Source organism: Toxorhynchites rutilus, chromosome 1 (assembly GCF_029784135.1).
Source record: "Toxorhynchites rutilus septentrionalis strain SRP chromosome 1, ASM2978413v1, whole genome shotgun sequence".
In the NCBI taxonomy this organism is placed as follows: Eukaryota; Metazoa; Arthropoda; class Insecta; order Diptera; family Culicidae; genus Toxorhynchites; species Toxorhynchites rutilus.
In genome coordinates this window covers 16,109,584-16,135,285 of record NC_073744.1, presented here as the reverse complement: position 1 = coordinate 16,135,285, position 25,702 = coordinate 16,109,584, and the positions used below count along the sequence as shown (strand labels likewise).

Here is a 25,702-nt window from a genome sequence, read left to right as displayed (position 1 = left end):
CTGGTGCCGTCTAAAAAAAAATCGGTCGATTTTGGCCGAAAATCGACCTTCTGGGACTGAGTGGCCAAAAAATCGAAACTTTGAGTGTTTTGCGGCACCCCTAAATCCCGATTATTATGCAAATTATCAAATTCCATTCGCAGTAGAATTTGTTGATAACGTTATTTCATGAAAACTGATTTTATGGTAGCCTTACTTGAAAGATGTAGTCCTACGTAAAAAAACTTTTTTTTGTGTAATTCGTTCATATTTATTGCTGTTGAAGCGTACTTTGTTTATTTCATACACATTCTTAACCCTTTCGTTACGAGGGTCGACATCCGCGCGATGAGCTGTGTATACGAGCTTCGTCTTTAGACGACATCACAGTCTTACTGCACATCGATCACACCAGCGCGATACTTTTCGGCGCAGTGGTCCGTACAGCGCACTTCGGCGGATAACACTACCGTATTGAAAGGGTTAAAACCTACGGAATCCACGTTAAATGTATGCCTAAAATACAGTATTTTTACAATTAAGCAGTGCACTTGAACATCGGAAGGTTCCATGGTGTAATGGTTAGCACTTTGGACTCTGAATCCAACGATCCGAGTTCAAATCTCGGTGGAACCTAAAACCGGATTTTTTAAAGTCTCTCGATACTAGGAATTTTAGTGAAACATATGTCATTTTATATGTACCAAATATATGTTATCTCATAGGTATGCTGCCTCCATGAGTATTATTTCGATTTTGTGTGAATGGCGATACATATACAAAATACTTTAAAAACGGTGTTCGAACTATATGGTCATAAGTTGCTTCCACATTCGTTTGTATTTGAGAGCCATATTCTCCACAGCTTGCCCTTAGTGATATTTTTTTTTCTGAAAAGAATCTCGTTTTGCTATTGTCAAAAAACCTAGCTACCTGCCGTTTTGAAATTCAATTAAAATCCGACTGAATGAAAATCGCAGTAAGTGAATTAAAACGAACAACCATGTCAGGATTACTCGAATTGCGTTGAAATTTTCCCAGGACAGGAAATGATTCCAAACTTTATCATTAATTTTTGTTACTAAAAACCGCGAATAAATTATAGTACTCAAATTACGTTACATTGTGTTTTAAACATTCCGCCACAATGGAAATATTGGCCAAGTGGTTCCATGGTGTAATGGTTAGCACTTTGGACTCTGAATCCAACGATCCGAGTTCAAATCTCGGTGGAACCTGACTGTGTAGTTCTTTTTGACTTGAATAATCTAAAATGTCCACGAGCCTCAACGAGTGAGCGAGGAATTTTCAATATTTAACAGAAATAACCACTATTTACAAATGTCGTTTTATAATATCCATATTGAGAAATAAAAAAGATCGGGATCACTAAATGTAGCACCTACCTAAGTTTTTTATCTATGACTTTCGAAATAAGAGCTGTTCATAACACTCGCTGGAATTTTTCAATACTACAAAATTTAGCTACTGGAATTGTTACCGTCATTATGGAAACCGATGAAAAGTATTTAACTTCATTTTTAAAACAAGAAAATTATGTAATTTTTTTAAAAGGGATTGCGAATCCAAGAATGTTGTCAAACATACTGAAGCGTAAGTTTTTTGAAAAGCTAAGAACCAATTATACGGGATTTTCTTGAGTTCTCAAAGGTTATTGAAGATATTAAACATGATAAATAAAAAAATATCATTTACTTTTAGGTTCCACCGAGATTTGAACTCGGATCGTTGGATTCAGAGTCCAAAGTGCTAACCATTACACCATGGAACCACTTGAAGTAAAGTGATCCATCAGGACGTACTTTTTATCCCAATTGATAAATAAAGGCAAATTCCGCATGCGTCGTGTCACACTGAAGTGAACAGTCCACGGATGTGTTGCGAGTGGAAGTGGCGTGTATGAAAGCGGCATCCCAATAGTACAGCCTTCGTGCGATATGAACTCAAGATCATGAAAAAATATTTTACTTTTTTGAGCCTCCGAGAGCACAAAGTGGCGCCAAAACGCTGGAATGAAGAGTACCGAGAAAAGGTCACCATACAACCAAATTGTCAGCGTTGTGACACCTTTCATTTGACACTACTGACAATTTGGTATCTAGCGCCATTCCCGAGATCCCACAGGTGGTCGGATCAGAACCACCGGTCGGATTAGACTACCTTCCCCTACACAAGCTGCCGATGCACTCTACATCGCTTAATGGTAGCCATTTAAATCTAATGTTAGTTACACAAACAACAAAGTGTGCTTGTGATGAAAAAAAAAACAACCAAAGCGCTCTCCACAAGACGGCATGAATTCCGATACTTCATCGATCGATCGAGTACCACCTTGTATTTGCAAATGCGAACAAAATCGCACAGCGATTAGAGATTGATTACTCACTGGAAAGCGCAAAACCGTGTGATAGAAAAATATATAAGTGATCTGCTTTTACGCGCCGGGCGTGCCAACGAATTGCCATCGGGCGATGTTGAAATTGCAAATTGACCCTCTCCACAGTGTCTGTTTACATGTTACAGTCATTTACAGACTATGGCTTTGTAATGTATGGCATATCAAAAAAATCGTAGAGAATACCCGACCATCAAAGTCCGTTCGTAACAAAAGTAGTTATTAACGTTGAAACTATTTCATGAAAATGTGACCTGATTTGCCACCCTTACATTATAAAAATAATTAAAAGAGGCATACATAGCAATCACGTTTACCACTACACCACCGGCCTCGGAAAGTGATTACCTATACTGGTTTACTGCACAACTATTTTCACCCCAACGTCTTGTCTTCATTTGTATCAGTGAAACAAAGAAACTTTAAATTGCATATAAGATTGGTTTGGTTTGAAAAAACGAATTGAAAACTTCACTCCAATATGAAGAATGAAACTTGAAACTAAAGGAGCGCACATGATGAGAAAATATATTTCCGTATTAACGTAGGACTACGAAGTTATTGCATTCAATTAGCCTGTTTTTTTTACTTCAGATCATATTAGGAAGAGATGAACTAGTTCTGACCATGATGGGTGATTTTGTTGTAATTTTCTCGTGACAAGATGTTGGCTGATCGCTGTCTGGAGTGAAACTAAAATTCTAAGCCATGAAGCAGAATAATTTACTCCTCTCGCTCGATACAACGTGACATGTTGCATAACTACCGCTAAAGTTCTTCTTCTTTTGACCACACAACCGAGAGAGCACAGATTGCTTGTGCCAATCAGAACGTAGGATTTTCAGTTAGATAATGTTTGACATATTCCAATTGTTCAACAGTTATTTTTTGAAAATATATATAATTTCAATTTATATTCTTATTTGTTTAGGGATGCGTAGGAATATTCACAATCGATTGTTGCCAATTTCTTTGCGAACTCTCAGGAAATTATGGGGATAGAAGGGTTCATAAATCTTTCAGTTTTCATTGCATACTCACTTTTTAGATTTCACACTCTATAGCGTCTTCCTGTTAAAGGTAGCCCTACATTAATAAATACTGTTTCCGCCAATCATTAAAATTTAGATTATGATTTTGCAATGTTCAGATTTGATAATTTTATTCATTGCACCTTAATAGTACTCATTTTTTATAACAGTAGATAACAGTAGTTTTATTAATATTTGTTAGAATCTAACAGTTAGATCATGGGACTACAAAAAAGCCACAAATAGGTTCCACCGAGATTTGAACTCGGATCGTTGGATTCAGAGTCCAAAGTTACACCATGGAACCGCTCGGATCATCAGCGTGCCATTTTAAAATTCGATAAATAAGGATAAACTTTGACTGGGAAAATCCTGATTTCGAAGACACCACACATATCACGCCGGAAATTTCGGAGATCAATTAGTGCATAGGATGGATGGTGGAATTTCCCGTTCAGACAATTTCTTCCGATTTGCGTATTCTCGCACTTGCCACTCAAAATACAATCAAGGAGTGTTATTAGACATAGAAATATCAATTTGAAACGGCAGTTTTTCTAGGAACGTTAGTGTCATTGTAAGAAGGCTTCATACTTCATTTTTCGAACATCACAGACTGATGGCTTTTCCGGAAGCCATTCCCAGCTCATATTCTATTCTGTTCGTAATGACTTCCGTCACCTGTCATCAATCGAATTTTCAAACGAAGCAACTCTCGATCTCTGTAAGCTGTTCGTTCGTGTAAACATTGGACTTGTATGTTCAGTCAAAAGTATGCCCCAAAATCAATTCAGGACAACGCACGGCTCGTGCATAAGAGGGGGGCTATAATTTAATTTCGGAGCTTTACATATGTTCCGCACATGAGGACAGCAAAATCAGCATTGTGTGATGGACGCAACAATCACGGTCCCAAACCTGCCAGCGCCGTGGCTGCAGGCCATAATCGATGTAAACAGTTGTGCGACCACAAATACAGAGTCAGAGGTTTTCGGGATCTGGTTTCGGGTTGAAAGGCGGCGAGTGATTGTGTGTGTGTGTGGATGGATAAATTAATTTCCAATCTGTTTGAGCCGCAATGGCGAGCGCGTTCGGTTTTATTGGAATTTACCGAATGCACCATCCATTCCAAGCCGGCCACCGATTTGCACTAATTGGAACTGTTGGACGCACGTTCCCAACTGAATTGAGTGTGGACATGTGTTCCGTTGACGAATGACCCTTCCACCCGTTTGCAGGAGTTGACTTTCATTTCTGTGTTTCGATGTTTAAATGAATTGGGGTTTCTTGCTCGAGCTCTACCGTATCTTCGGTTTGTTTACAGCCATACATTTGCATGTGAAAATCACGTGTTAATGATGCCAAATGTCTAAATTGCCTTTGAAAGCCTTTGAAAACCCAGACAAACATGGCAGCAATTTCGTTCCTAGAGTGGGACAATAAAATTACCATTACGACAGATTATTTCAGAGACGAAGTAACTCTTGTTAGAAATAACCCAGCCAACAATAAAAACCCTTCCCAGTATTCGCACGTTCCCCGCTGCGGTGGGTGGCGGGGGTTTTCATTGACATTCTCGTAAAATTTTACAATCTGTTAGGGAGCCGACGAAAATAGGTTCCCACCTGCAATACGCCTAATGACCTCCCCGAAATACAAGCACACCATACGACGGTTAGTTGATGCGCAATGGGAGGGCATGCGTGTGTGCGTGTGTCACCGAATCATCATCACCATTTGGAAAATTGCCAAATGATGAAACATGTTCGCCACATGAAGCCCAGGTTCTCATCAAGCAACCGTAGCGACCGACGACGGATGGCTATCTCTTCAGGAGCGGATTTTAGTGAGGCGAATGCCGAGTCAACTAAAAGCTACCAGCCCCCGCGTTGATGAAAGGGGAAGAAGCGCTGACGAGTGACGGGTAAGGGCGGAAAACGAGATGATGTACTCATTTTCACTAGTTGCCCTCTATTGTTACGCTCATTATTATCCTTATCAAAAACCTGGGGAGATCCGTTGCGGTACACGTTTGTTTTAGGATGAACCGGACGCACGGAAGCAGTAGAGACTCCGGACTGCTGATAGAGCAAATGTCAAGTTGAACTCTGGTTGAACGGATTACCCGTGCACGTAGTACTTGAATGCGGTTCGGCTTTTGGCGTGGGACTACATCTATGTTGGGTGAAATAAAAACCTAAACACAGAACTCGCAGGAAAAAATGAAAGATTTCGAATGCTCATAACTCGAACAATTCTTAATAGATTTGAAAGTTGTTTGCATCAATTGATAGGAAATATTTCTACGCATCTATCATAATCAATAAAATGTTATTTTTGAAGAGATAAACAATTGAACAACTGTGAAATGTAAAGCGTTATCTAAATGCTCCAACTGCCACGTTTTGATTGGCCCGATTCACGGTTTCCCCAACACAGACTTCAAAATCAATGTCCCTGGGGGAATCCGCTTTGCCCAAACATTCAATTCGGAGGTATTCTTCAAAACCAAGGTGACTGGGGAATCCGCTTCGAAAATACATGCAAGTCGAGGGCGTTTTTGTTCACACCGAAATGTGTATCCCCAACACGGACTTCCCACCGAAATGTGTTTCCCTAGGATGGATTTCAAAACAAAGGTACCTCGGGGAATCCGCTTTGCAAATATATGTAAGCTACGAGGATTTTTGTATTCGCTTGTCTTTGTGCAGACCGAAATATGTTTCCCAAATACGACTTCTAAACAGAGAAGCCTGGGAAAATTGTCATTTCAGATACTAGAGACGAATGAACTTTCAAGTTTAAAGGCTCTATAGAATAAAACTTTCAAGTTTATAGCCTCTTTAGTATAAAACAGGAGAAATTGAAGATGATTTATGCAAGCCTTCTGTACCCGCCTTTTTTTTGCGCTCCGTAATATGTTGTCCTAACCAGCGGTTCCATAATAAAATCTGTGTTTTTGGTCTGAAAAAAAATTTCATCTAAGTTTTTTTTTTCAAAAAATCTGTATTTGTATCAGATTTATAAGTCCAAAGATGATTTGATGTATTGGGAGTACAAATAAGTTTCCAACGTTTTTTTAAAGTTCAACGTTTTATTATAAAAAAAGAAGTCACAGAATATTCGAAGTACTGTCCATCGCTAGCCACAACTTCTCCCATCTTTCCATACGGATTCCACGCTGAAAGAAGGACTGGTCTTTTGAGGCAATCCAGTCATCGACCCATTTTTTGGTATCATTATGGGAGAAAAATCGCTGCTCATCCAGGCCATGTGAAACAAATAGTGTAATCGGAGGAAGCGATGTCTGGTGAATACGGCGGGCGGGGTGAGATTTCCCATTCGATGTTCTCCAGGTAGTTTTGACACCAATTGCAGATGGGGCCGAGCGTTGTCATGTTGCAGAATTACCTTGTCGTGTCTATCGGCGTATTGCGACCTCTTGTCCCTCAGGACTCGACCTAAACGCATCAAATGTTGTCGGTAACGCGCTCCTGTGATAGTTCATTTGGTTTGAGTAAGGTAAAAAGCGCCTTTCAATGTATCTCGGCTTCAACTCATGTGGGAACCCAATTGCCTTGTTTTTGAATCATTCCGAGTTGCTTCAAACAATGTCAAATTGTTTGTTGTGTTACACATTTCTGCAAGTTCTTCCTGTGTCTGGCATGGATCTTCATCAAGTAACTTCTCGATTTCTTATCTTCGAACTTTTTTTTGGTGCACCGGGGCGCTTCTCATCTTCGAGGTCAAAATTACCACCACTCCACACATGTTGGTTCCGACAGAACATGCTCAGCGTAACTTTCCACAAGAATCCGATGTGTCTCAGCTGCTGTCTTCTTTTGTTTGCAGTAATGCAAAAGAATTCCCAGCAAAAACGGCTTTGTTGGAACGAAATTGTCCATTTTTGGAGTAGTGGGAAAAATGCTGTTTTGACTTCGAGGATTAAATACGCACTGATAATTTAAGCCTCAACCCTTATCTTAATAGTAAAGTTGTGTTCAGTGTTGTCCGATGGGTATGTTTCAAATGGCAAACTTATTGATTCAAACGATTGGGACTTATTTGTACACCCAATATTATTCCTAGCATTCATCACTCAAGAGAGTAAGATAAAGTGTTCTGATTTCCGAATTAGGCTGAGTGAATTGGGATGCTTCAGTTTGTCTGTTTCACTGTTTGGCTTTGGTCGTAGTTGAACCACTCTAAGTTACATTTAACAATGAATTCCAGTGAGAGTTATCTTTTTGCGAACGAATTCAGTATTTTTAGTTGCTTGAAAGTTTCAATATTTCCTGAATTAAGTAAATCTCATTTGTTCAATCAATATATTTGGGAAATTAGAAGCTTTTAGAATTTCAACGCTATTTTAACCATTGGAATTCTATCATTCTATTATAATGTTTATTGTTAGGGAATGTCCAAATCGATGGAAAACTCGAGGATCCATCGTTAAATGTCTAAGCAACAAGCGTTCAAAATTGAACTATTTTCGTGGACGTGTTCGATATCCTTTTTTTTCATTTGTACTATCTATATGTTCCTGAAAAAATAATCCTACGTCAAAACGCATGGTTCTTGAACGGCTGCCAACTACGTGATAATTTGTATTCACATGAAATTTGGAAAATCAAAAAAAAATTTCGATGCCAAATGTCTTAGAAGTGTATAAAACTTCGAGATCTGGTGCTTATTGGCCAAAATAAAATGACCTGTGCAAAATTTCAGCTTAATCGGACATGATCTAGGGGTGCCTCAAAACGCTCAAAGTTTTGATTTTTTTTGACCCTCGAAAATCTCCCAAGGAGGAAGTACACGAAACAAATTTTTGGCCGAAAGTCGACCTTTTGGGACTTAGGCTGGGTGCCCAAAAAATTAAAAGCCAGATGTATTACTTTTTAGTCTTTTTTTCTCAGTTTTGTTAATATTAGCTGTAAAATTAAGGATGCCCAGTATCAGTATCAGCATGTAGTATTGGTACTTACGTATTAATGCCACCGGAGGTTAATATTCATTATGAAATAATTTTTTGTAATGAAATTAATGCTGAGGCTAATGTAATGGGTGCAAAATCCTTATCTAACGAGAATAAGTAACCGAGGCGGTCTCAAGCTGCCAATATGAAGCAATCCGAGTCGGCCGCCGACCCGCGGTCAGAAGCAGAGGCTTCTCGCAAGCAAACCTGTTTTCCAACAATTCCCCGGTTAGATTTTATTAATTTTTGCTTTGAAATATATCAGTTATGTGATATATTTTGAAATATATGAAACATATCAGTAATGTTGGCAAAGTTAGCTTTGATTTTTCGCTCCATATTTCCAGTACTAAATTAGAGACGAAAAGCATCCTCGTTGAACTTCTGAGAGAGAGAGAGAGAGATTTTCCCACATCTCTTTCTCTCTGAATAAGAACATTTTCGATGAAAAGGAAGAGACGAAAATTTCAACTTATTTCGCTGCTAAGCGAGACATAAGACAAGAAGGTTAAATGAATAATTGTTACGGTTACCCGTCATAGATCTTAGTTACGTTGTTCTTATCTACTTGAACAACCAAAATAAATTCGGAGCGGTTCATAACGCTCCAATATACGTTTGACAACACCTTCCAATGAAATTCGCCTCGTGGTTGACGATTGTAGCATTTGAAAAGACTTCTACTCTAAGAGAGTTTGAATTTTAACAAACTTACTGTTTTGTAACGGATTAAAGCTGATTTAGGAGTAAATTACCTTACACAACAGCTCGATTCTCTCAGGCATGTGTTAACATGCACATAATGCACACAGGGTAATACTGTGGCAAACACATTCTAGTGTAAAGAAGTCTGGACACAAGAAAATATAATTTGAGGAAGTAAAACACTTGAAAATGACGAAAAATAAAAAAGCTGGATAAAACTGTGAAAATTTGCAAAGGTGGAGTTTTTCTTTGCCTTTTGCTGTTTTGTTGGCATGCTTTAAAAAAAACTGGCAATATCCAGGAAAAAATCGAAGGTTGGCAATCTCTGACTGCCACTCAGGTCAAGTCCCAGAAGGTCGATTTTCGCCCAAAATTTGTTTTCGAGACGTTCTATGCATTTTTAAGTCATTTGACATCGAAAAAAAAATCGATTCTCCAAATTCCATGTTCAAGTTCTTCAAACAGCAGAGTTTTCTTTGTCACCTTGCTTTTATCCATTTTTTGATCAATAATTGACCACAAATTTTCAATCGGAGTCAGGTCGGGTGATTGCGGTGGCCAATCCATCAACTTCACACGAGATTCAAGAAAGTAGGACATCGTTTTGTGTATGCTTTGGATCGTTGTATTGCTGAAAGATCCAATCCAAACCGATCTTGCGTGCAGATCTCTTCTAATTGTACATAAGGATATCGATGTACTTGCAGCATTCGTTATACCATCGATCTGAACCAGGTTTCCAACACCGGCCCAAGCAAAACACCCCCAGACCATGATGTTGCCACCACCGTGTTTCACTGTCTTCTAAAGGTTCATATCAGGCGGCTCCTCTCCTCGCTTAATCCATGCCCTCGGGTGTTGTTTCGTTCCGAAAAGCTCGAATTTGCTTTCGTCTGACCGCAGCATTTTTTCCAGAACGAAATTGGTTTGTGGATGTATTTATTGGCGAACTCCAAACGTTTGATCTGGTTGACCTGACGGATTAACGGTCGCCGAGACGCAAACTTGTTCCTCAATCCTTCTGTTGCAGTCTCAATCGCACTGTTCGTTCCGATATGTTCAATGATAAGCTTTCTTTTATAGTTCTGCTTGTAGCTGTCAGGTTTTTCACACTTCTCTGACGATTCCGGGATGATCCCGGTACAAGGCAGCTGTTCATACTTTTGACGTAGGACTACGTCTAACCGGAAGATATAGGGGGTGAAATGGAAATCTAGGCACTAAACAAGTAGGAAAAAATGCAAGATTTGGAACGCTTATAACTCGAGCATTTCTCAATAGATCGCAAAGGTTTTTGCATCAATTGATAGGAAATATATCTACGCATCTATCATAACGAATAACATTTCATTTTTCTTGAGATAAATAATTGAATAATTGTGAAATATCAAGCATTGTCAAAATGCACTATGTGCCCATTTTTGATTGGTCCATTTTGTGCTCCTCAAATCGTACCGACCAAAACGGGCAACCAGAGCAGCAGCGAAATAGAATGAAGCACGATTGGGAAGGAAAAAGAAAAAAATGAACGAAACATTGGTCGCAGTCTCACACATGCGTAACTCTCGAGCCAGCCAGTCAGCTTAAAAATCCCCGCTCCGCTGCCGTAACGATCATTCTTTGTGTGGACACCGACTGGACGAGCTGAACGGCGAAGGATCGACTGCCTTTCTCAAGGCAAGAGGCCGGAGGTGGTAGCGCTGGAGTAGAGTAGCGTAGAGTTTTCAAAGGGCCTTTCTCAAAGCTAGAGACGAATGAAGTGCAAAAGTCTCTATATTTCAAGACCTTCCTTCCGTAACGATCATTCTCATCCAAACCGTACACCACATCGATTCGCATCACAACACATCAACAAACCAACCCAAGCAGCCATGTCTGGACATGGTAAAGGAGGAAACGTGAAGGGAAAGGCAAAATCCCGCTCGAACCGTGTTGATCTGGAGTTCCCCGCAAGGGTAGCTAGGCCGAGCGCGTTAGTACCAGTGCACCAGTCCACCTAGCCGGCGTTATATAGTTTCGGCCGCCGAAGTTATCGAGTTAGCTGGCAAAGCTGCTCGCGACGATAAGAAACCCCGCATTCGGAACAGAACACATTCGGTTCGGTGGACATCAAGACAACAGGTAGTTGCAGCGAGTGGCGAGTGGCAAACGCAATCGCAAAACGGCATCAGGTAGCAGAAGAAAAAAGTTTGTTCTTTATACAAACTGCTTTGGTGGCAAATCCAGAACAAGGCGGCATCGAAGGCGTTCGAAATGGTTTTTTTGAAAACCACGAGTGCTAAGTTTTCTAAATTGGAACCATTCCATAAAACAAGGCGCTTTTCAGGGCCATTAAACCTTCCAAAAAAGAGTTTAGGAAATACAGTTTAATACTTTCTAAAACAATATCCAAAATAATAATAAAACACAAATTGATTTTTTCATGATTTGTTTGCCAGGATATGATGAGTATGTGAATTTGGCAGTTGTTCTGAGCTTATTGATTTTCACCAATTCTTAAATTGCTTCTAGATTGAAAGTACAGTAATTTACACTTATCTCGACATTTAGCTAATTGGACGGACCTGTAATGCGACATATTTAGTTGGACATTTTTGTAAACATAGAGTTCGGGGTCCAAATTATGACCCCACATTGAAAGTCAACACTGTACCACTGTCATCACAAATGTTCAATTACAGGTTAAAATTACCTCCAATCCGATACTGAGTGGTGGTAATGCGACGTGCCATTGAATGTAATTTACTGTAAAATATGTCACAAGCTGGATGGGAAGAAATTTTCCAACTGTGAAAGCTGTGGCGAGTGGCAAATACAATCGCTAAACAGAAAGGTTTAGCCGAACAAGATGGGGATATCGAGTGATAACAAAACAATAAACTCTTTAGATTGAAGATAATTTTGTGATCCTGAAAAGGACCCTTTTTAGCCTGCATGTGAATCCAACGAGCGAACAAATCGTAATGAATGTATTTTTTTGCCATCGCTCCCTTTTAACGCTCATTCGTTCGTCTCCTTGGACTCGCCCCTCTGGCCGAGTCTGCCGATTTGTCTCTATCCTGTGAGTGTGTACCGCTAGAGTATAAAACACGCGGACCCCAAAAAAATATCTTATTTTCTTTCAAACCGTAAACCCGTGTGGTTGTACGGCATCGGCATCGTGGACGTAACAAAGGAGGACAAGTTAAGGGAAAGGCAAAGTCTCACTCGAACCGTGCAGGTCTCCAGTTCTCTGTTGGTCGCATTCACTGATTGCTCCGCAAGGGTAACTAGGCCGAACGGATTGGTGCCGGAGCACCAGTATACCTAACAGCGATTATAGAGTTTCGGCCGTCGGAGTGCTCGAGTTGGCTTGCAAAGCTGCTCACGACAATCAGAAAACCCGCATCAAGAACAGAGCAGCTTCGGTTCGGCGCTCATCAAGGCAACAATTAGTTTCAGTGAGTGGCAAAGTGTTTCTCCGGCACGTCGCATTAAATGTTATTTACTGAACAACATGTCACAAGCTGGATGGGAAGAAATTTTCCAACTGTGAAAGCTGTGGCGAGTGGCAAACGCAATAGCTAAACAGGAAGGTTTAACCGAACAAGATGGGAATATCGAGTGATAACAAAAACACAACACCAAAGGTTCTTTTCAGAACCATCAACATATTCATAAAGAGTAAACAGTAAACTAATCCATTTTTCAGGTAGATAGGTAGGTATTCACGTAGGAGAAGAAAATAAAACAATATATTTAAAATATATATTTAACAAAAGCTATCCCCTTTGTATAGTCCTACGTCACTCCGGTTATGTCCCCGACATTACCCACCCGTCTTTTTAGTTACAAAGCAAATACAGGTAAACTTCGATATAACGTACATTTCACTTTCAAAATTGTACGTTGTATCGAATTGTACGTTATATCGAAGCATAATAAAGTACTCACAAACGTAGTCTATAATACATTATTGTGTTGCTGTTTTAGTAAAGTTAATGAACAACTCCAATCAGAAGACGAAGCCAGCCTTTCTCATGATGTTTCCCTTCGTACTGTTGATTGAAGCTTGATTCATTTAGAATCCGGATTCACAAAATCAGCTGTATTTCGGGATTGATAGAAGGTACAAAACTTGTTTTAGCATCACAATACAGATAATTCATTGTTCTATCAGGAAAAAAAATATTGAAATTTTTTTCCTTTACACTTTGGAAATGTGCATTATATCGAGGTAAAATGTACGTTATATCGAGGGTACGCTATAACGAGGGTACGTTATATCGAAGTTTCGCTGTATGTTGAATTCAATTGAATTCGAAAATTGTTTCATTCAATCAATAATTTTAACAATACAAACAAATGCTTACTGAGCCAACGGTAGTCCCACGTCAACGTTGCGGTTATTTCAGAGATATAACCCACCCATTTCTTTTTCAATATCGTTCTAGAAATGTTGATGTTAAACCTTGAGATTCGAAAAAAGGGTACAAGTAGGTTGTACTTATATTTGTACTCGGATCACAGCGAGAATGGCTAATCACCACTACATCATGACTACTAATTTATTTCACCTACTTAGTCTTATCATAAGATCTCCGGAAGTCAAAACGATGAAATTAGGATTAAAACAATTTAAAATTATCCACAAACTGCTGAGCCAAGTTCCATTTGGAACTTCATTAGACTAATGTGACTCCAAAACAGCAACCCACCACCCGAATGGATACGATAATTCCGGACAAACATAACTTCTACCGCGTAGACTACATACTACGACGCAACGGATGCGGGCCGATAGCGTTCCCCCGAATACACCTGAGAATACAGCAAACCGAAACCGGAGCGACAATGGGTGATGATGGTTCACCCAGTCACAGGGCGGAACAGGGACATAGGGATCAACGAATTTAACAAATCATCATTATAAAAGCGAAGCAAAGATTTTCACCGAACACAGAATTCTCGGGTCCGGGAGGTGTTTTTTTGTTATTTGCATATATACATCGTCGTTTCGTCTCCCCTAACCCAAGCAATTTCACATTTCATGCTGACGCTCCGGGATGATAACAATCCGGAAAGGATCTACTCCACGTGGGCGGTGACAGGAAGTAGGAGGAGAAAGGACCTTCGTGTGTTGCTAGCGGGCGTATGTTGTATAATAATAACAATAATGCTAGTGGTTTGTTCTTGTTCCATTTTTCGGTGATGTTCATTCGATATGATGGGAGCAAACACAGTACGTGTGCTATCCCGCATCCCCCCTACCTCCCTCACTTTGCGCTTTGCTTTACTTGATGAAGTAATTAATTAATTATAATCAGTAGTTTCAATTATTCAACGATGTTTGGCGGATGATACACACCCACGCTGGATAAACTGTTGCCGTGGGATTGCAAGTGGAGTATTCATTATTAAACATGAAAATGATCGCCTAGCGAGAGATAATACAGGTAATTAGTTGCAAAGTTAGGTTCCTCTTTTGGTAACGGGAGAGTTTTCATTAGATTTTTTTATTTCGTTACAATTGAAAATAAACACTATAATTATTCACATCAACAAAATATCGAGAGCTCAGGTTCCACCGAGATTTGAACTCGGATCGTTGGATTCAGAGTCCAAAGTGCTAACCATTACACCATGGAACCGCTTCAGGCATTTACAAGTGTGACTGGGAAATCATTGGGAATGAGAATCCCCTCTCCCGTAGCCTTACAATAAATCAATGTGAGAACTATTCAATCAGACTTAACAGGTTGAGCACCGAGTTACCCTTGCTGTGCTTCCTATTCAGCCTGCATCAAGAGCGTTTGCACAACATCTGTCTCGGTCCCAGCTCCCAAAGATACTTATGGAATGAATAGAGATCTTCGACTAGAAAGTAGTTAATTTCTGTAAAACATCCGAAAACAAACCATATATATTTTAATATTTTTATTCTGTAATTGTCAGTCCCAGTCATTCAGCATGTTCCTACCAAAAAGCTTAACGTCGGCCCCGCGGGGCTTAACGTGTTATTGAACGCTGCTCGCTGGCTAGAGCGATACTGAAATAGAAACCGAAAATAATATATTATGCTCTCACTCGGTGTAATATGCATTGAACGAGACCGACCCGAACAGCAGAATAATAACAAGCACCAAACACATAACACATAAAAAATCTTTAGTAGAAATATTTGGTACATCCAAATTAATTTTTGGCACATGTTTTGGCATCTCGATTTATTTCATTAAATGAGCTTAAAAATAACAGCAAATGTGCTACTCCCTCATACTGTTATAGCATTTGTATAATATATATGCTATGGCAATATAAAAGCAATATAAGCGAGCGAAACAAAAGGAAAATTGCAAATAAGTACGCATTAAAGCTTTCCGCTTGACGTTCAGTCTGAGAGAAAGAGAGCAGACATCTCAATGCATACAAACATTGTGAAGCTTTTGAAAAATGTGGTTTTATTTGTTCATTCATCACACGAAAAATCATTTTTTCTGCCGAAAATGAAATGTTTTCTTTCAACGCTAGTTTGGGTGTGGAATTAAAAAAGGCCCGTGGTTTGCGTCGTTTTGTCGCAACTTTCTCGCAACACTTGGAAAAGATGATTGGAAAATTAAAGAATCAGTTCACAGTGCGAAACTGGAATAGAAATGGTTGTTTTTTTATACCGGTGCAATTGTTGAGCAAAGACACGACTCACGTTGTAAACGTTTCCCCTTGTAAAAGATAAGTACTTATCAATTTATGCGAACATTAAGCAATGGTCGAACTGTTTAAAATTTTCCAATATTTCGTTTCACGTTCAATTTTCAGATTTAGGTGCTTCATAAGAAATCCAGCAATTTTAACTTTTAATTTTTACATTTTATATTTAATTAAAAATTACAATTTAAATTATTGAAATAATTGTCCTGGTGGGGTTGAGTTGGAATGTTGAGTTTACATCCAATGCATGATGGGAAGTGTATTCATCTCTTTTTTCTATCGCTTTCTCTGTTTTAATTACTGGACAGACAAACTATGATAAAGAACGAAATTATTCCTCTCGCGAGCGGCAATCTTCTACGCGTCGTATATCACGAAATAAAATTGACAAATGAATTGACGAGTGTTGAGAGCGAGGATGACTGATGAGCTATTCTAGTCAAAGGTTATTCTAACTGACGTGACTAATGAATTCCCTATGACTGATGAATTAGCATTAATTAGTGATGCGTTATCTAATCGAGTACGGCATTGACACAAAACTTCAAACGTGTTTTCTCGAAACTAGTTTTTTCAAGCTGATGTACACGATATCTCAAGTTCTACTGAACCGATTCATTCAAAATTTGGCGTAAATAAATCTTTCTACATCTCTCTATCGCATGAACCAAATAAAAAAGTATTATTTTTTTTAAATTTCAATAAAAAAAATCTAAAGTAGTCATAAAAAACGTGCTGAAAAGCAAAATTTTCTTTTCAAATGGCCGCCATTTTGTCAAACAATTTTTTAAATTTGTCCGAGGTTCATACTACAGACGAATTTCATGCCAACTCGACTGGCCATATGTAGCACTATCTCAGATGGCAGTGAAACGTTGTGGGTGTGAAGACATTGGTCATCTAAACTACTTTGCATACTCGGAGTCTTCGAAAAAGGATTAAACTACTTTTTGAAATAGGCCAAAATTGTTTTCTTGAAATATTACAAAAATTTGAAACTCAAAAACTATAATATCTGAACAATTCTGGTCAAAGAATCAAATGTAGGAAATTAGATTTCATAAAAAAGTCCCAAACATTTTTCAAAGAAGAATTACACTGAAAAAAAAAGTTATTTCAAAAAATTAAATTCGATTATCTCAAAAACACATTTCTTTAAAATCTCAAAAAAAAATGTGAATGGCCATTGCAACTCCAACAAGTCACACATACATCAGAAGATGAAAACTTTTACAGGAAAAAAGTTTTTTCTTACAACAATTTATCATGTTTTCTTTGAAAAAATAGCAATATAGCGTATTCGAAAAGAGTTTTAGATCTTACTTAAATATCTTATTAAAATACTTTTGTCGGAGACATTATCTTTCTATCTTTTATAGTTTCTGGTATACGACAGAATACGACATTTTGAAAATTAAAATTCATTTTTCTCAAAAATATGTTTTTATAAATTCTGAATAGCCATTATAATTTCCAACAAGTATGTATGGGTGCATCGGAAGATGAGCACTTTTACAGAGAAAGAGTTTTCTTCACAATTTTTTTCATGTTTTCTTAGAAAAAAAATTATTATTAATGTTTAACTGATTAATGTTTAACTGCTGTTGTTTTCACCACAAAATACCCAGTGCAAAATATGAGCTCAATCGGGCTTAATTTGCTAGTGTCGAGGACGTTGAAATTTGAGTTTTTTGAAAACCGAAAAATCACCGGAAATCGGGATTTTCAAAAAAATGATGCCAAATGCCCTAGAATTGCACGAAACGTTAATATTTACTCGATAAAAATGTTTTTGTCAAAAAAAAAACAATTTTTTTCGCACTTGATCGTTTTTCCATCCGAAAGGTCGATTTTGGACAATTTTTTTGAGATAACAGTAAATCTCGACGTGTCATTTTAAGATACTTGGCACAAAAAAAATTTTTTAGACTCCGATTTCCGGTGATTTTTCGATTTTCAACCTTAAACATATTATTTAACGTACTTTTCATTTCTTGCAATACAATCCCAGTCGATGAAGAGATTGAAGTTGGAAGTCCACAATTCGCATGCACCATGGGTAACAATCGAACTCTTCGCTGCCTTCTGTCCTAGTTTTCGTCCTTTATCCGACAAACTAGGAAGAAATATTTTCCAAGAAGGTCGTATATAGAAGATCGCTAGAATTCAACGAAGGAAAACATTTTTGTGTCCTCCCGAGTTTCTTTTTCATTTTTGTTTCCATCCCTTGTTCGTGAGCTCTCCCCTTATTAGCGGAAGCATTCGGAATGTGAATATCCGAGTGAATTTGGATTTTTAAAGATTCGACCTAATGAGTAGCATTAGGAAAAAAATACAGCCACAGATTTCGCAATGTTAATAAATTTATTCGACTATCATTCATAAAAAGAACCTAAATTATGCAGGACAAGATATTTCTGAATGAAATCCATTTTCTTAGCTGTTCAAATGCCACATACTTGGAAAATATTTTTTCATTTGCACCTGAGAGATGTCCCCCATAAAACGCTACAAAATCGATAAATGCACAAACCTTCACTTGCATGCATATCTTTTCTAGAGAGGCTGCATTCGGTGAGCAGCAGCAGCAGCAATGCTACACACATATTTCCGGAATGGACGGCGTCGAAAATTTGCTGTTGCTTAATTGAAATTCTTATCATTCCCACATGGAATGAAATGCGCTGCTACCGCGCGCGGTATGATGCCGTGTGGAGTGTGGATTGAACTCCATCATCAGCACATCGATTTCAGATTTGGTTTGCGGACTCTGCAGTTGCATCTGTGCGCGCAGTGGGTTTCCTCTACCCGCGCCAACGCCTTCGATTATGGTGCAATTCCAAATGAAATCGAACTAAAAATGTAGGTTCTACATTTTTGATTCGACTTGAATTTGTATTTTTGATTCGAACGAAAGTTTGTATTCCGTTTGGGTTGGAGAAAATATGAGTTTTCCACAGCATTTGTGAATTTTTTGACTGAAGTGATGTTTTTGAAAAGGGCGTATCGATTTTAGTAAGAGAGGTCTTTGATAATTTATATCTCAAAAACTATGAGTCCTACCGAAATAGTGTCTTAGAAAGAGTATAGGAGCATTGATGTCCAAACGTGAGAAAATATACACTGAGAAAAAAATTAGTACGTTTTTATTTATTTACTTTAATTTGCAATATCTAAAATATATAGGGGAAGGTTGCCCTAATCCGACCGGTGGCCCTGAACCGACCACCCCATGGATCTCGGGAATGGCACAACCTAACGAACTTAGAAGTGTCAAATGAATGGCTGACAATTTGATTGTATAGTGTCCTTTTTCCTGCTCCCTTCATTCTAGCGTTTAGGCGTCGTTTTGTATTTTTAATGCTTAAAAACAGGAAAAGTTAGATTTTTTACCTGTACGAAAAATGAGTTAAATATTCTTGTATATTTCGATAAATTACAAAACTGAGCAATTTAGATTGCTTATGGTCAAGCTATAAAAAACAAGCTATATAAATTGAATTTACCTGTTACCTGTAATACATGCCGTTAATTGAAAAAAGTCAGGATGGGCCAAAACCGATCCTTTGTTTTTGCTGTGTGTGGGCGTTTGTGCTTGCGCGTTGACCGTTGAACGTTGAGCGCAGTCGTTGCCTTTGTTTTCGTTTCCGTTTTCATTTCCGTTTCCGTTTCTGTTCGTGCATGTGTTTTTTACTACCGCCATTTCGCTTTCAAAATGGCATCGGAATACGATACACTGAAGTCGCTTTTTACGCGGTTTATTGTTACGCGGATTTCGGAATTTACGCGATTTTTTAACGCAGATTTCGAAATTTACGCGATTTTCTTACACGCCACGTATCAACCGCATAAAAATTCAATATGCTAATTTATGTGATTTTTCACCAAATAAGTTTGTATTGTATCACTGATAAGTACTTGAGAAATAAAAGGAGATACAGATATCATGATTGCAAAAAAAAAATCAGTAAATCAATTGTTAGAATATGGGTTGCATTTAAAACTAATAATTCGCTGTTTGTTAAATTGTTACACGGATTTGGAAAGCTACCCGATTTACGCAGATTTTGAAATTGACGCGGATTTCTTAAACGTGGTTTAAAGCTATTTATGTAATTTAATTGCAATAGAGAGTATATTCGCTGCAAAAGAGTACATGGCCGGTTCAGTACCATGGGAAAGTCGGTTTAGGACCACCATTTTTGAAGGTGTCGAAAAATGGAACTTCCGATTTGGCCTCAGTTTTACCCTTCTTTAGCGCTCCTGAACCGCACTGCCTAGTATAAAACATAATTTGAGAGTTATAATATTCATTTCAATGCCAAAGTTGCCAAAAAACGAACATTTTATGTGATGAATGGCCGTTGTAATTTTGGGAGTCGGACTAAGGCCACTTTCCCCTATTTTTGTTTATTTGTTCATATAAAATAGAAGTCATGTAGAAAATTTGAAAAATGGATACAAGATGGCAAAACTATTTTTGACAAACTTTGTGACACATCGAATTTTTATGAATTTCGAAACCTCGAATTTTTGTATGTTAACAATCATTTTTAGCCACAAAATATGAATCCTGATGCGATTTCAAATAAAAAAGCTCTCTATCAATCTCTTTCTAAATGCAGCCTTTCTCGAGATATTTAGAAACATATTTCTAATTCATTGTCTTTTTAATAGCTCTTTCAATATGTTTGTCGTGTTATATCACCCTGTAAATGAAATTTTATGAATTTGCTTAAAATTTTCAATAACTTTTCCAAATGCATTATGGTAAAAATATATGTTTCGGAGTTACGTTAAAAAACATTGAAGACATGTGGGTTAATACAAAACGTAGCGATAAAGTTTTACCATAATGATGTATTTGGAAAATTTGTTGGAAATTTTAAGTAAATTCATAAAATATCATTAACATGGCGGTACAACACGAACGTATTTACTATAAAAAAAGACAATAAATTAGAAATATTTTTTTTGAATGTTTCGATAATGGCTGCATTTAGACGGAGATTGATAAAGAGCTTTTTTGTTTTAAATCACATTAGAATTCATAATATGTGGCTGAAACTGATTGTTAACATACCAAAATTTGAAGTCTCGAAAATTAATAAAAATTGGATGTCAAAAATAGTTTACCATCTTGCATAAAATTTTCTACATAACTTCTATTTCATCTGAAGAATTAAAAAAGAAAAAAAAATATATTGAATATTGAAAACATAAAATTGTGTTTTGTAAATAAAAAAAGTACCAATTTTTTTTTATCGGTGTATATTTTTTTCACGTTTGGACATCAATACTCTAGAACTCTTTCTAAGACACTATTTCGGTAGAACCCATAGTTTTTCAGATATAAATTATCAAAGATTTCTCTTACTAAAGTCGATACGCCCTTTTCATAAGTTTCACACTTGAGTCAAAAAATTCCCAAATGCTCTGGAAAATTCATATTTCCTTCAACCCAAACGGAATACAAACTTTCATTCGAATCCAAAATACTCATGTTTAGTAATTTGACGATTTCATTGGGAATTGCTCTATGACCGAGTTCACCTGGAGGTTTTTGTCAGGTGGTGATGATTATAGGATATCAAACCGGCCATGGCGCGTGCTTCGCCGAATCGCTGGCGCTGCGTTTGGTGGGCAGCTAGCTGACCCCACTCCATCCATATGAGCTCATCCCTCTTCGGTGATGGATATTCGACAGAGAAAGAGCGGCGTTGGTATGCAAAATATTTCACTGATTGATTTTCTGACATTTACGAGGCCGATGCAACCCATTTTGACGCTTTTCAGCCGTCTCCGGGAGTAAAAAGATTTGCGAGGCTCAGTCACGTACTCATATGGTTCAGCCGAAGGGGGTCTCAGCGGAAGAGGAAGAAAATTACTCAGTTCCTTGTGCTCGAAACTACTATCCGGAGGCTGATATGATTGCAGTTAGGCTTCATCTCGTGCGCCCAGTAGATAATAGTGGCTCGGGAAATTTTCCCAACCGTACAGAGAGCACAACGTTTCGTGACAGTGAAAATAACGGCAATTTACCGTGAAATATCACCTTCATCAGGTGGTTCTATTGTGGGCGAGCGAACGAGTGAACGAGAAGCCTATCTTAAAGTTCTTCCCTTATCTTCTCGCGCGTTTTTACCCATGGGTAATAAAACGAGGAAAAATGATATCCAACATGAAACTAAGCAAGATAAATCTGTAGTAATTTCCTGCTCATTCTGCAGCGAGAGCGATTTCATCGTGATGCTGCTGTAGTTCATATTCCACCGTAGGACACCAAGAATAAAGGGGAGAAATGGTTAGAACCCTAATAGAAAATTTCAGCATAAAGTGGACGACCGGACGCCACTTTCCGATGTCAAATCGGCTCCGATTTTGGGTAGCCAATAAACAGGGACAAAATGTAGATTCACAGAGTGTATCATCTATCAAATTCAGCTACGAAAGTAATTTCATTACCAACAATATGTTTGCTCCTAATGGGGGAAGGGGGGAGCTATAACGTGGAAAAAAAGCAAATTCCTGCGAACCCAAACCGGTGAAACGCGCAATCAGGTTCCAAATTTTCCGCCAAAAGAAACGCAACAAAAAAAGTGACGTTTGGCCAAAACTCCAAGATAAACATTGGAAATAATTATTTCTTTCCACCGTATCGAAACCATGGGATATGCTGCGGAGTCCTTGCGCACGTCGAACCCGAACCCGAACGCGCCAAACTTTCGGCCCATCAATAATTAATGCAATCTTGCGGTGTAACCCGAGAGCTTCTCTCCATCATCCTTCCAGATGATGATGTATGCACAAGGTGGTGCGAGATTTATGAAGGCAAAATTGAACTCTTTTCGCTTCTCTTCCACTCCAGCTCCGACTCCGGCTCCGGCACTGGGTAAACGTAAGCAAAACAGCAAACCATACGCATTGGTGGTGGCGAAGTCAGTGCAATTACACGTGCCAAAACCGAGTCTGGGCCAGAGCTTGGGTTTGTTGGATTTTTGAAAAAATAATGAGCGAAACTTCATTTTGTGAGAATGCCTGCCATTTCATGTCTCTTCCCCCCGTCGCGTCGCCGCCTAGAGAAAAATAAACAACTCGGAGTGTGCGAGTTGGTTGTGTTTAAAATTGAAATGAAACATTAGTACACTCCGGGGAGCAGCAAAAGGAAAGATCGACCCGAGACAGGCGACACAATTCGCACGTGTTATGCCTAATGTGGGCGCACAAGGCTAGGCTAGCGCCCTCTCGAGCATACAAAGTTTGTGCCTTGCTGTTGCTTGTTAAAACTAGCCGAGAGTAATCTTTTAGCTCGACTCCTCGGTGGCAGCAGAACTCATCCAACGAGATGTCATTAGTCACGTCCGAGCCAATGGGCACGATCTGCGCCCCGAAATGGGCTACACGGGAGAAGTAAGACACCTTCATGGAAATGTGTGAATGAACGTCAAAATCCGTCGGCAGATGGACGTTTTTAACCGTGGGAATAATATTATATGATGGGAAAATCCTACATGTGATTAATATGACAGTCAGCCCTTATAAAATTGGGATCACTTTGGCGAAAAATCATATATACTGCAGGATCGTCGAAGTTTTTGGAGTAATTCCTCGCTAAATCAGCCGATTTTGCCGCGACTTTTTGATTTTTCACGTAGGACTACGTCTTTCATTTCTATACTGAAGTGTAAGATCAATGTTTCGAAAACAAGAGCGTTACGCCGGAGCAACGAGATTTTAAGCGTTAATACCTCCTAAACAACTAAACGAGATGGTATGATATACACTTCATTTGAAAGATTAAATGTCTACGCGTTATATGCTTGTTACTCACTGATCCAAAAACTTGTTTCAATAGTTCAAAACAGGCTATTGAAATCACACAGTTCTGTATATAAGCGGGTGCCCGCTCGGAAATCCACTCAGTTATTATTGCGCAGCCGTTGATGTACGATTGTTAGAATCTGTTTGTTTCCCTAACACAGACAAAGTTTCAGCTCAATCGGACATGATTTAGGGGTGCCTCAAAGCACTCAAAGTTTAGATTTTTTGACCACTCAGGCTAAGTCCCAAAAAGTCGATTTTCGGCCAAAAATTTTTGTTCGAGATAACACTAGATCTTGACGTTTCATGCATTTTTAAGTCAATTGGCATCGAAAAAGTCACAGGAGGGTTGTGTCCGAGACACGACCGCATAGTTGACGAAGGATTCCGTTAGGCTATCTGTTGATTTTGGGTATGTTTGAAGAATTACATCGTTAAACTCTTTGATAATGATTTGGTGGCCCTGAAAAGGGCTGTGTTGTTTGGTTGTTGGGTGTTGTTTGTTCACTCCTCCAGTGTTTACCGAGTGATGATGACAGAAGGATGGTAAACAGTCGTTGGATGGTGCGTATCAGATAAAAGATACTGAAGTGGAACGAGATATGACGAAAACCGCCCTTTGTGATTCTAGATCAGATGCCTCCTGTGATATGTATGGATGAAATAAAGGAAAAAATTGAGTAATAAGATAATTATCAACACCGAACACAATTATCAATCCTTCTCATCAGTAAAAATATGTTACTTTAATATAGCGAAAACCTTTTTGAAATGGAAAAGGTAATTTTCTTTTAAAATTTTTCCATTTTGAGATTCTGAATTACCCAATGCCTATTTTAATTGGACTAACAACATCTAATACTATATGTAGAGCACATGAGAAATCAGTTTTTCAAATAATTCTTCACTTCACAATTTTTCTCGACGTGAAAACAGACAGCTTAAACCAAACGACCCGCTCTCGAGAGGGAACACACCTTGGTTTTTATTTATGAAAATTGAAATATCTCGTTTCATATATCAACTCATTTTTAACACAACGGCTACTTTACACTTACACTTGTGCTAAATTTTTAACAATACACGATCGGTCATTGATATGCAATTTCATGAAGCAATCAACATTAAAGTTCCAAATTTAAATTTTATTGGCTAGAATTAATCGTATCTCTCACCTTACATGCAATACAAAAATGCCACCGACTTGCATATATTTGGATTGTCGATTTCCCCCAGGCAGCTTGGTTTTGATGTTTCTGTTAGGGAATATATTTCGGTAGAAACAAAAGTTCCCCCAACTTTCATGTATTTGCAATGCAATGATTTCCCCCAGGTTTTAATGTCTCTGTTAGGGACCCGCCGCATGTGTCGTCAATTTCGACCAATCAGAAGTGGGTATTTCCGTTATGATAGGGGTTGAGATTTTTCAATTGTTCGACAGTTAGTTTCATGACATATATTATCTTCTTCAATATAAAAAATTGTTATGGAGTGCCGAAATCGGTTGACGCAAAATTTCATCAATCCATCATGAAATGACTGAGCAATAAACGTTTGAAATTGGACAATTTTCACGATGTACTAGATTATCGATTTTTAATTTGTACCCCAATATGTTCCCGAAAGACGTAATCCTACGTAAAAAAAAAATCGATTTTCCAAATTTCTTTTAGTCCCCCCCTTGGAAGATTTTCGAGGATAATAAAAATTGGAAGGGGTTGTATCTAGGACACGACCGCATATTTTCGACGTAGAACTATTGAATTCGAATATCATTTGAAAATCGAAATTTTTGTAATGATTATGTTCTTCATTACAAATAAATTTGATAAACGTCCTTTTACGCTTGATGATGCCTAGGACTACCAAAATATAGGACCGGAAGAATTGTCAAACGATTTCCCTACATTTCCCTCAGAAATTATTGCACATCTCATGTTTACGTAGTTCTCGAACCGCGAAAGTTCATTCACCTCTAGTATCTGAAATAACGATTTTCCCAGGCTTCTCAGTTTAAAAATACCGTGAAGTCCGTGTTAGGGAAACACAGCCCGACTTGCATGTATATTTTCAGAGCGGATTTCCACA

General features: G+C 38.4%; 1 protein-coding gene and 4 non-coding genes across 8 annotated transcripts in view; 2 read left to right on the top strand and 3 right to left on the bottom strand.

Moving 5' to 3' along the window:
- Positions 1-25,702, bottom strand: part of LOC129775128 (polypyrimidine tract-binding protein 2) — a 658,886-nt gene that overhangs the window by 612,227 nt on the left and 20,957 nt on the right. The gene's annotated exons all lie outside the window — the stretch shown is intronic.
- On the top strand, positions 544-615 carry Trnaq-cug (transfer RNA glutamine (anticodon CUG)). The gene has a single exon. It is a non-coding gene; the product is annotated as a tRNA-Gln (tRNA).
- Positions 1,146-1,217, top strand: Trnaq-cug (transfer RNA glutamine (anticodon CUG)). Its single transcript has one exon. It is a non-coding gene; the product is annotated as a tRNA-Gln (tRNA).
- Trnaq-cug (transfer RNA glutamine (anticodon CUG)) lies at positions 1,700-1,771 on the bottom strand. Its single transcript has one exon. It is a non-coding gene; the product is annotated as a tRNA-Gln (tRNA).
- Trnaq-cug (transfer RNA glutamine (anticodon CUG)) lies at positions 14,665-14,736 on the bottom strand. The gene has a single exon. It is a non-coding gene; the product is annotated as a tRNA-Gln (tRNA).